A 10,133-nucleotide genomic window follows, 5' to 3' on the forward strand; every position below is an offset into this window, starting at 1 on the left:
AAGGATAGGTGTTAGCTCTTCTCTGAATGTTTGATAGAATTCAACTTTGAAGCCATCTGGCCCTGGGCTTTTGTTTGTTGGAAGATTTTTAATGACAGTTTCAATTTCAGTGCTTGTGATTCATAGAAAGGTGTAACTTCCCAAGACTGAACCAGGAAGAAATAGAAAATATGAACAGACCAGTCACAAATAATGAAATTGAAACTGTGATTAAAAATCTTCCAACAAACAAAAGTCCAGGACCAGGTGACTTCACAGGTGAATTCTATCAAACATTTAGAGAAGAGTTAACACCTATCCTTCTCAAACTCTTCGAAAAATTGCAGAGTAAGGAACACTCCCAAACTGATTCTGTGAGGCCAGCATGACCCTGATACCAAAACCAGACAAGGATACTATAGAAAAAAAAATTACAGACCAATATCACTGATGAATATAGCTGCAGATATCCTCAAGAAAATACTAGCAAACAGAATCCTACAACACATTAAAAGGATCTTACACCATGATCTAGTGGGGTTTATCCCAGGAATGCAAGGATTCTTCCATATATGCAAATCAATCAGTGTGATACACCGTATTAACAAACTGAATGGTAAAAACCATATGATAATCTCAATAGATGCAGAAAAGCTTTTGACAAAATTCAACACCCATTTATGATAAAAACTCTCCAGAAAGTGGGCATAGAGAGAATCTACCTCAACATAATAAAGACCATATACGACAGACACACAGCAAATATCATTCTCAATGGTGAAGAACTGAAAGCATTTCCTCTAAAGTCAGGAGCAAGACAAGGGTGTCCACTCTCACCCCTCTTATTCAACGTGGTTTTGGAAGTCCTAGCTGTGGCAATCAGAGAAGAAAAAGATATAAATTGAGTCCAAATTGGAAAAGAAGAAGTAAAACTGTCACTGTTTACAGATGACATGATACTATACATAAATAATCCTAAAGATGCCACCAGAAAACTACTAGAGCATATCAATGAATTGGGTAAAGTAGCAGGATACAAAATTAATGCACAGAAATCTCTGGCATTCCTATACACTAACAACAAAATGTCAGAAAAAGAAATTAATAACACAATCCCATTCACCATTATAACAAAAAGAATAAAATACCTAGGAATAAATCTACCTATGGAGGTAAAAGAGTTGTACTCAGAAAACTATAAGACACTGATGAAATAAATCAAAGTTGACACAAACAGATGGAAAGATATACCATGTTCCTGGACTGGAAGAATCAATTTTGTGAAAATGACTATACTACCCAAAGCAATCTACAGATTCAGTGCAATCCCTTTCAAATTACCAATAGCATTGTTTACAGAACTAGAACAAAATATCTTAAAATCTGTATGGAGACATAAAAGACTCTGAATACGCAAAGCAATCTTGAGGGAAAAAAGTGGAGCTGGAGTAATCAGACTCCCTGACATCAGACTATACTACAAAGCTACAGTAATCAAAACAGTATGGTACAGACATGAAAACAGAAAGATAGAACAATGGAACAGGATAGAAAGCCCAGAGATAAACCCATGCGCCTATGGTCACCTAATCTATAACAAAGGAGGCAACAATATACAATGGAGAAAAAAGACAGTATCTTCAATAAGTGGTGCTGGGAAAACTGGACAGCTACATGTAAAAGAATGAAATTAGAACACTGCCTAACACCATACACAAAAATAAACTCGAAATGGATTCAATTCCTAAATGTAATACCAGACACTATAAAACTCTTAGAGGAAAACATAGGCAGAACACTCTTTGACATAAGTCACAGCATGATCTTTTTTGACTCAACTCCTAGAGTACTGGAAATAAAAACAAAAATAAACAAATGGGACCTAATGAAAGTTAAAAGCTTTTGCATAGGAAAGAAAACTCTAAACAAAATGAAAAGGCAACCCTGAGAATGGGAGAAAATATTTGCAAATGAATCAATGGACAAAAGAATAACCTTCAAAATATTTAAACAGTTCATGCATCTCAATATTAAAGAAACAAACAACCCAATCAAAAAATGGGCGAAATACCTAAATAGACATTTCTCCAAAGAAGACATACAGATGGCCAAGAGGCACATGAAAAGCTGCTCAACATCACTAATTATTAGAGAATGCAAATCAAAACTACAATGAGGTATCACCCCACACCATTTAGAATGGGCATCATCAGAAAATCTACAAACAACAAATGCTGGAGGAGGTGTGGAGAAAAGGGAACCCTCTTGCACTCTTGGTGGGAGTGTAAATTGATACAGTAACTATGGAGAGTAGTATGGAGGTTCCTTAAACTAAAAAACAGAATTACTCTATGACCCAGCAATCCCACTCCTGGACATATACCTGGAGAAAACCATAATTCAAAAAGATACACACACCCCAATATTCATTGCAGCACTGTTTACAGTAGCCAGGACATGGAAGTAACATAAATGTCCATCAACAGAGGAAAGGATAAAGTAGACGTGGTACATATATACAATGGAATACTGCTCAGCCATAAAAGGGAATGGAATTTTGACATTTACAGAGATGTGGATGGACCTAATACAGCTCAGTTTTGATTCATTTTGTTAGAGATGGCTTGAAAGAAGTTCAAGAATTGTGTAGCCTCTTCCTTCAAGGTTACTGGCATAAACTTAGTGTTAAGGCTAGATTTTGGCTGAAGGAAAATTATTACTAAAAGACTATGAAACTGAGATTCGAGGTGGTGGAGGAGTTGGCAGAAGTGGAGCACATGTCTCTCCACGAATGCATCAGGAATACATCTATAGATGCAACAATTCTCACAGAACACAGGCTGAAAACTAGCAGAAGACCTTGGACAATGGAAAGGGCTATAAAGATCCCTGTATAACTGGGTAGGATGGAAAAAAAGAAGGGAGAAAGAGGAGAAGAGAAAGTGGAACAGGACCTGCAGCCCAGGGCAGGGAAGCTGAAGCAAAGGAGAGATTCCTGAATTCAGGAAAGCCCCCTCCCCAATGGGGAAACCCCCTCTCCACTGGGGAAATTGATTGGGACAGAAAGGAAGCATTTAAGGCTGTTGGAATAGGGTGAAGTGGCTGATCTCTGGCAGACAGGACAGTGAGAAATACACAGACGGTCCATACCTTGGCCCTGCATGCCCTGGACTGGGACGTTTGTTCACAGGTGTGCAAAGGGGCTGGGAGGTGGTGCATGGGGATTGGAGAAAAGGCCCAGAGCGAGAACTGCTGTTGGCTGTGGGGAGACGAACTGAAGGGATGGGAGGGAGGAAATCTGCAGCAGGGAATGCCTATGGAGGAAGACTAGACTGCCATGGAAGAAGGCGCTACTGCTGAGTCACACGTAGGGGGAGGAACTATTGTAGCCTTTCTCTCCCCACATGCCAGCGTCTGCTGTCGACAATAAAAGAAGCCTGCTCAGGGCTGGCTCTTGTGTGCTGGCTGCTAGGCAATAAAAAAGTCTCCTCAGAGCTGGCCCTCACACACTGGCTGCAGGGCAAAAAAAAAAAAAAAAAAGCCCTCTCAGGCCTGGCCCTCGTACACCTCCTGCCAGGTACCAAAAAAACCCCGGCCAGGGCGGGCCCTCACGTGCCTTAAGCTGGGCTGAAGAAAAGGCCCTCATTAGGGCCATATCTCTTGCATCTGTGGCCACCAACTTCCCTGGACATTTGGCACTGCCAGGGCTCCCACGATCCAAGCAGTCATACCATCTCTGCGCCTTGTCCTCACAGGGGCAGACCCAAGAGCTCCAAGGCAACCTTAGGACTGGACTCCTGTGGGTGGACCACACGCAAAGGTGGGGATAAAACCAAAGCTGAACTCCAGGGATGGGGTGACTAAGGAAGAAGATTGAAAATATTTCCATCAGCTGTATAAGCTGCAGATTAAATCTCTATGATCAGCTAGGTAGACCCTGCATCTTTGGAATATCTGAGTAGACAATGAGCGTTCCCACAACTGAAAACGATCTAGCTCTGGCCGCTGTGGAATTTGGGGGCAGCACACGCAGGAATTGGGCCAGATCAGAGTCTAAGTGGGCCCCACAGGGCCCACAGCAGGTCCAGAGACCAGCCCAGAGGCAGGGAAGAGCCTCTTGGGTAGGCAGAGGTGGGCTGTGGCTCACAGCGTGTGCAAGGACATTTACAGCAGGGAGCCCAGGGAAACATAATTATTACTATTAATTTTATTATGTTTTGATTCATTCTGATGTTGGTCCTAGCTTCTTCTTTTTTTGTTGTTTTGTTTCTTTTTTGTTAGTTTTAGTTTTGTTTTTTCTTTTTTTTAGTCTTTTGGGTTCTCGTATATTATAACATACATTTATTACTTTTTATACATTTCTATATTTAATTTATTCTTTTATACAGCAGGTTCTTATAAGTTATCTATTTTATATTTTATAAATATTAGCATATATATGTCAATACCAGTCTCCTAATTCATCCCCCCCTCCCCCCTTGATATCCATACATTTGTTCTCTACATCTGTGTCTCTATTTCCACCTTGCAAACCAGTAATTGTATTTTTAGTTTTTTAAGGAACCACCATACTGTTCCCCATAGTGGCTGTATCAATTTACATTCCCACAAATAGTGCAAGAGGGTTCCCTTTTCTCCACACCCTCTCCAGCATTTATTGTTTGTAGATTTTTTGATGAGGACCATTCTGACTGGTGTGAGGTGATACCTCACTGTAGTTTTGATTTGCATTTCTCTAATAATTAGTGATGTTAAGCATCTTTTCATGTGTTTGTTGGCCATCTATATGTGTTCTTTGGAAAAATGTCTATTTAGATCTTCCACCCATTTTTTGATTGGGTTGTTTGTTTTTTGATATTGAGATACATGAACTCTTTGTATATTTTGGATATTAATCCCTTGTCAGTTGCTTTGTTTGCAAGTATTTTCTCCCATTCTGAGGGTTGTCTTTTCATCTTGTTTATGGTTTCCTTTTCTGTATAAAAGCTTTTAAATTTCATTAGGTCCCATTTGTTTATTTTTGTTTTTTTTTCCATTACTCTAGGAGGTGGGTCAAAAAAGATCTTGCTGCAATTTATGTCAAAGAGTGTTCTGCCTATGTTTTTCTCTGAGAGCTTTATAGTTTCCAGTCTTACATTTAGGTCTTTAAATCCATTTTGAGCTTATTTTTGTGTATGGTGTTAGGGAGTGTTCTAATTCCATTCTTTTACATGTAGCTGTCCAGTTTTCCCATCTCCACTTATTGAAGAGACTATATTTTCTCCATTTTATATCCTTGCCTCCTTTGTCATAGATTAATTAACCATAGGTCTGTGGGTTTATCTCTGGACTTTGTATCCTGTTCCATTGATCTATATTTCTGTTTTTGTGCCAGTACCATACTGTCTTGATTACTCTAGCTTTGTAGTATAGTCCAAAGTCTGGAAGCCTGATTCCTCCAGGTCTGTTTTTCTTTCTCAAGATTGCTTTGGCTATTCGGGGTCTTTTGTGTCTCCATAAAAATTGTAAAATTCTTTGTTCTAATTCTGTGAAAGATGCCATTGGTAATTTGATAGGGATTGCATTGAATCTGTATGTTGCTTTGGGTAGTATAATCATTTTCACATTATTGATTCTTCCATTCCAAGAACATGGTATATCTTTCTATCTATTTATGTCAACTTCAATTTCTTTCATAACTATATTATGGTTTTCTGACTACACATCTTTTGCTTCTTTAGGTAGGTTTATTCCTAGGTATTTTATTCTTCTTGTTGCAATGGTAAATGGGATTGCTGCCTTAATTTTGCTTTCTGATCTTTTGTTGTTAGTGTATAGAAATGCAAGAGATTTCTGTGCATTAATGTTGCTTCCTGCAACTTTATACCAAATTTATTGATTAGCTCTAGTAGTCTTCTGGTGACATCCTTAGGATTTTCTATGTATAGTATCATGTCATCTGCAACCAGTGACAGTCTTACTTCTTCTTTTCCAATTGGGGTTCCTTTTATTTCTTTTTCTTCTCTGAATGCTGTGGCTAGGACTTCCAAAACTATGTTGAATAATAGTGGCTAGAGTGGACATCCTTGTCTTGTTCCTGACTTTAGAGGAAATGCTTTCAGATTTTCACCATTGAGAATGATGTGTGCTGTGGGTTTGTCATATATGGCCTTTATTATGTTGAGGTAGTTTCCCTCTACGCCCACATTTTGGAGACTTTTTATCATAAATGAGTGTTGAATTTTGTCAAAAGCTTTTCCTGCATCTACTGAGATGATGTATGGTTTTTACCCTTCAGTTTGGTAATATGGTGTATCACATTGATTGATTTATATATATTGAAGAATTTGCAGACTGTCATACAGAGTGAAGTAAGTCAGAAAGATAATAACAAATATCCTATCTTAACACTTATATATGGAATCTAGAAAAATGGTATAGATGAACTTATTTGCAAAGCAGAAGTAGAGACACAGACATAAAGAACAAACATATGGATACCAAGGGCAGAAGGAGGGGGTTGGATGGATTGTGAGATTGGGATTGACATATATACACTACTATGTATAAAATAGATAACTAATGAGACCCAACTGTAAAGCACAGGGAACTCTCCTCAGTGCTCTGTGGTGACCTAATTGGGAAGGAAATCCAGAAAGGAAGGGATATATGTATACATATACCTGATTCACTTTACTGTACAGCAGAAACTAACAACATTGTAAAGCAACTATACTCCATTAAAAAATAAATGAATAAATAAAATGAATAAAAGTTCATAGATTGCTAAAGAAAGCAATTACATTGAAATACATTTTTCAAAATATATATTAAAAAAACTGGGCTGCTTTATACATTGCAGGATGAGCCATATTCTTTTTGACTAAAGAAAACAACAACAAAAAATATTCTCTTTCTCTCATCTCCTTTTTTTCATGGTTTTCATTAGAATAATCATGTTGTTCCAGCTGCATCCAGACTCTTAGTTGCCTTTTCAAAGGTGCATATTTTTCTTTGCTCTCAGTAGGAGCCCCACAACACATTTAGAGATGGGATGCTTGTTCATGACTTTCTAACTTAAGATGAATAGTAGTTTCAGGCAACTCAATCTTGATTTTCATCTTTTGATTATTTTGTTGTTTAAGCACCAACATGCATGCACACATATTAAGTTAGCCAAAAGAAAGTGGAATAATAAAGCAGTCAGAAGAAGCCAAAATATAGCAGTTATGGTGAAAAGCTGAGAGCAAGGAGAAGTGCATTTTCAATCTCGATGAAGTCATAAAGATTTTTCTGCCATGATTTAAAATTTATAGTAAAAAAATTAGATAAAGTGTTACTTAAACATAAGCATTCAATCTGGTATTGTTAGTTTCTCCATTTGTGAGATTTCAGATACCAGTGAGAACAAAATAAAACAACAAATCCCCCAAAGGTTTAAACTTTTTTACCTAGTAAAAGATTCAGGAAAAAGGGGTGGGAAGTGGAGGTAGGAGAGACGTTTGAATTTCTAATGTGAGCTTCAGTTCTTATCCTTTCAATTTTATCCTTGTAATCAGTAAATCGCTGGGCTTGGTGATAATACATGCATATGGAAAAGGACTAATTTATTTTCATGAAGACGATTAATAGTTTGCAAGAGAGAAAAAGTAATTAACTATAACTTCCAGCCTTATAATAACCATAAAATTATTAAACCTCTCCTCAGTAATGTTTAGAGAATACTGATGCAGTATGTCTTTGAAGATCAAGTTGTACTGGACTTGCATGCAAATATTAAAGAACTTAATTAAAATGTGAATTATTTTTGAACACTGATTTTGGTTATATTGTAAAAATACATTGCAATTATTACTTAAGAATCCAGCTTTTCTTCTTTTTGTCTCATTAGCATTTCTGATTATGTCTGTTTGAACCATCAAATTCAGTACCACTGCTAGAGGTATTGGTATGGACTGCAAAGTTGGAGAAAAAGTGTATTTTAGTAGTTTCCTCTCTTTCTCCAAATAATAAGTAATTTGTAAATTTCCAAATAATTTATCCTTTAATCTGAGTGTCCTACTTTTATGTTGAAAAATGAAATCTGATGTTTTTAAGATTAAATGAAGGTGCTGCTGTATTTTTACCTATTTTCAGAATATTAAGAAGCAGATGGACCTCAAGCCTACAACCACGAGAGAATAATTAGTGGTTCTAGGTTATTTCAATTGATGACCCTACAACCCGTTATATTAAATCTCTATGTCTTAGCATCTGTGTCCATATTAGAATTAAGTTAGGCATTTTCCATATAACCCTGAAATATCAATACAGATGCATACACATGTAAATTTAAAGTAGTTTGCTTTCTGGGTGTGTAATATATCTCTTTAACACTTCAGTGTGACTATAGGTCCCAAGGTATTGATACTTACCATTCTACATGCAGCTGAATCTAGGTTCCAGAAACAATCTATACTAGCAAATATTTGGATAGAGTTCAACAATTAGCATCTTAAAGATTTATGTTTTTATTTATGTAGTGATTTCTTCAAGTAATGTTTATTTTTATTTAAGACTTAGCAAATCAATTAGGAATGGAAATGTATTTGCACTGTCTAAATATAGGCAAGTAACATAACATAGCAAAGTCACGTCTTTTATAAATATTTTTCATTAAGACATTTGTTGTACATTTGCACAAAATGAAGGATTCTTTAAAAGAAAACAAAAATTAATGGAATGAATTGTGCACGAATAATTTTAAGCTAAAACGATGTCTCTTTTACATCTTTGCCTGTTGTAAACTATTAGTAAACATCCAGAGCTGAATTAACACCTAGAAAAAGTTATCACTAAAAAGAGACCACCAGGTATCTACTAAATAAGAAAGGCCTAAATTCTCCAATATTAGTGATTGCCTGATATCAATTCAATGAACCAGCATCGTTTGAGAGCCTGCTATGAGTCATTATTATGCTTGGTTCTGAAGATTTAAAGATAAATTAGATGTTCACTACCCTTGAGAATTTGTTTTGATAGATATGGAAAGAAGGAATTAGGGAGGAAAGGAAGAATTTTACCATTTCTAATATGGTCTGAATTGGCAGTACTTTTTCGTGTGTGAAGGACAAGGTTCATATTGTGTCAAAATAATGTGTTAGTCAACCACTTTAATTTCCCACATAAGAAAATTAATGCTCAGAGACAAAAAGTAAATGTTTCAAGTGCATACTGCTTGCTGTTTGTAACTCCAAAATAAAAATCTCATGTTTTCTATGGATTTCTAAGAGTCTCAATGAATGTATAATTATAGATGGTAGGAAATAATATGTAGATAGGAAAAACTTGTTTCTTTTTCACCTGCCTGACTTTTGAGGATGCAAATAGTGCCTGAATTGCTCTACCTTGGTCATGTCATCATTTTGATTGCTGTTGTTTAAATATACTTTGACGAGATTCAATTCTGTTTTAAGCAATCCCAATTTCTTTCTTTCTTTCCCTCTTTCTCTTTTTTTAGAAAAAAAATGTTCAATCCATATAAAGTAGTGCTTCTGAAACTTCAATGAGCATATAAATTACCTGGGGTATTAGTAAAATGCAGATTCTCATTCAGTAGGTCTGGTAAGCAACCTGAATTTTGTGATTTTGATAAATCCTTAGGTATTACTAAGCTGCTCATCTGAACACCATTCTTTACTGAGTAACAAGGCTTTGAAAGAGCAATATGATAGAAATTTGTTATCCCTCTACCTTAAATGCTGTGTGGTATTTCCACTGCTTACAGTAGTCTGGGATTTGGAAAAGTCCAAATTGAGGGATGTTGCCTTAAAGCATTTAGTTGTATAATGAACTATTGTGAAAAAAAAAAGACCCTTATATAGCACAAACTGGGAACAGAATCAGCCATTGACTTCCATGTTTCCCTTTTCTCAGTGACTGTCAGGCTTTTGGCATATATCTGACAGCACACAGCCAAGAAAAAGACAGAACATTTTCCAAGCATCAGTTCTGGTGTTCTGAATTATTGTCACATGAATAAACCCTAGGTTTATGCCTTCGACTAAAAATGTAGCAACAGATAGGATTTATTCAGTCAGTACACATTTATTAAGCCCAGCTACCAAGCATGCATTGCCCTTATTGCTCTATAAGTGCAAGAATCAACCAGTGGTGTTACTATCTCCAGCAAGTCA

This window comes from Lipotes vexillifer, unplaced genomic scaffold (assembly GCF_000442215.2).
Source record: "Lipotes vexillifer unplaced genomic scaffold, Lipotes_vexillifer_v1.1 scaffold654, whole genome shotgun sequence".
NCBI lineage: Eukaryota > Metazoa > Chordata > Mammalia > Artiodactyla > Lipotidae > Lipotes > Lipotes vexillifer.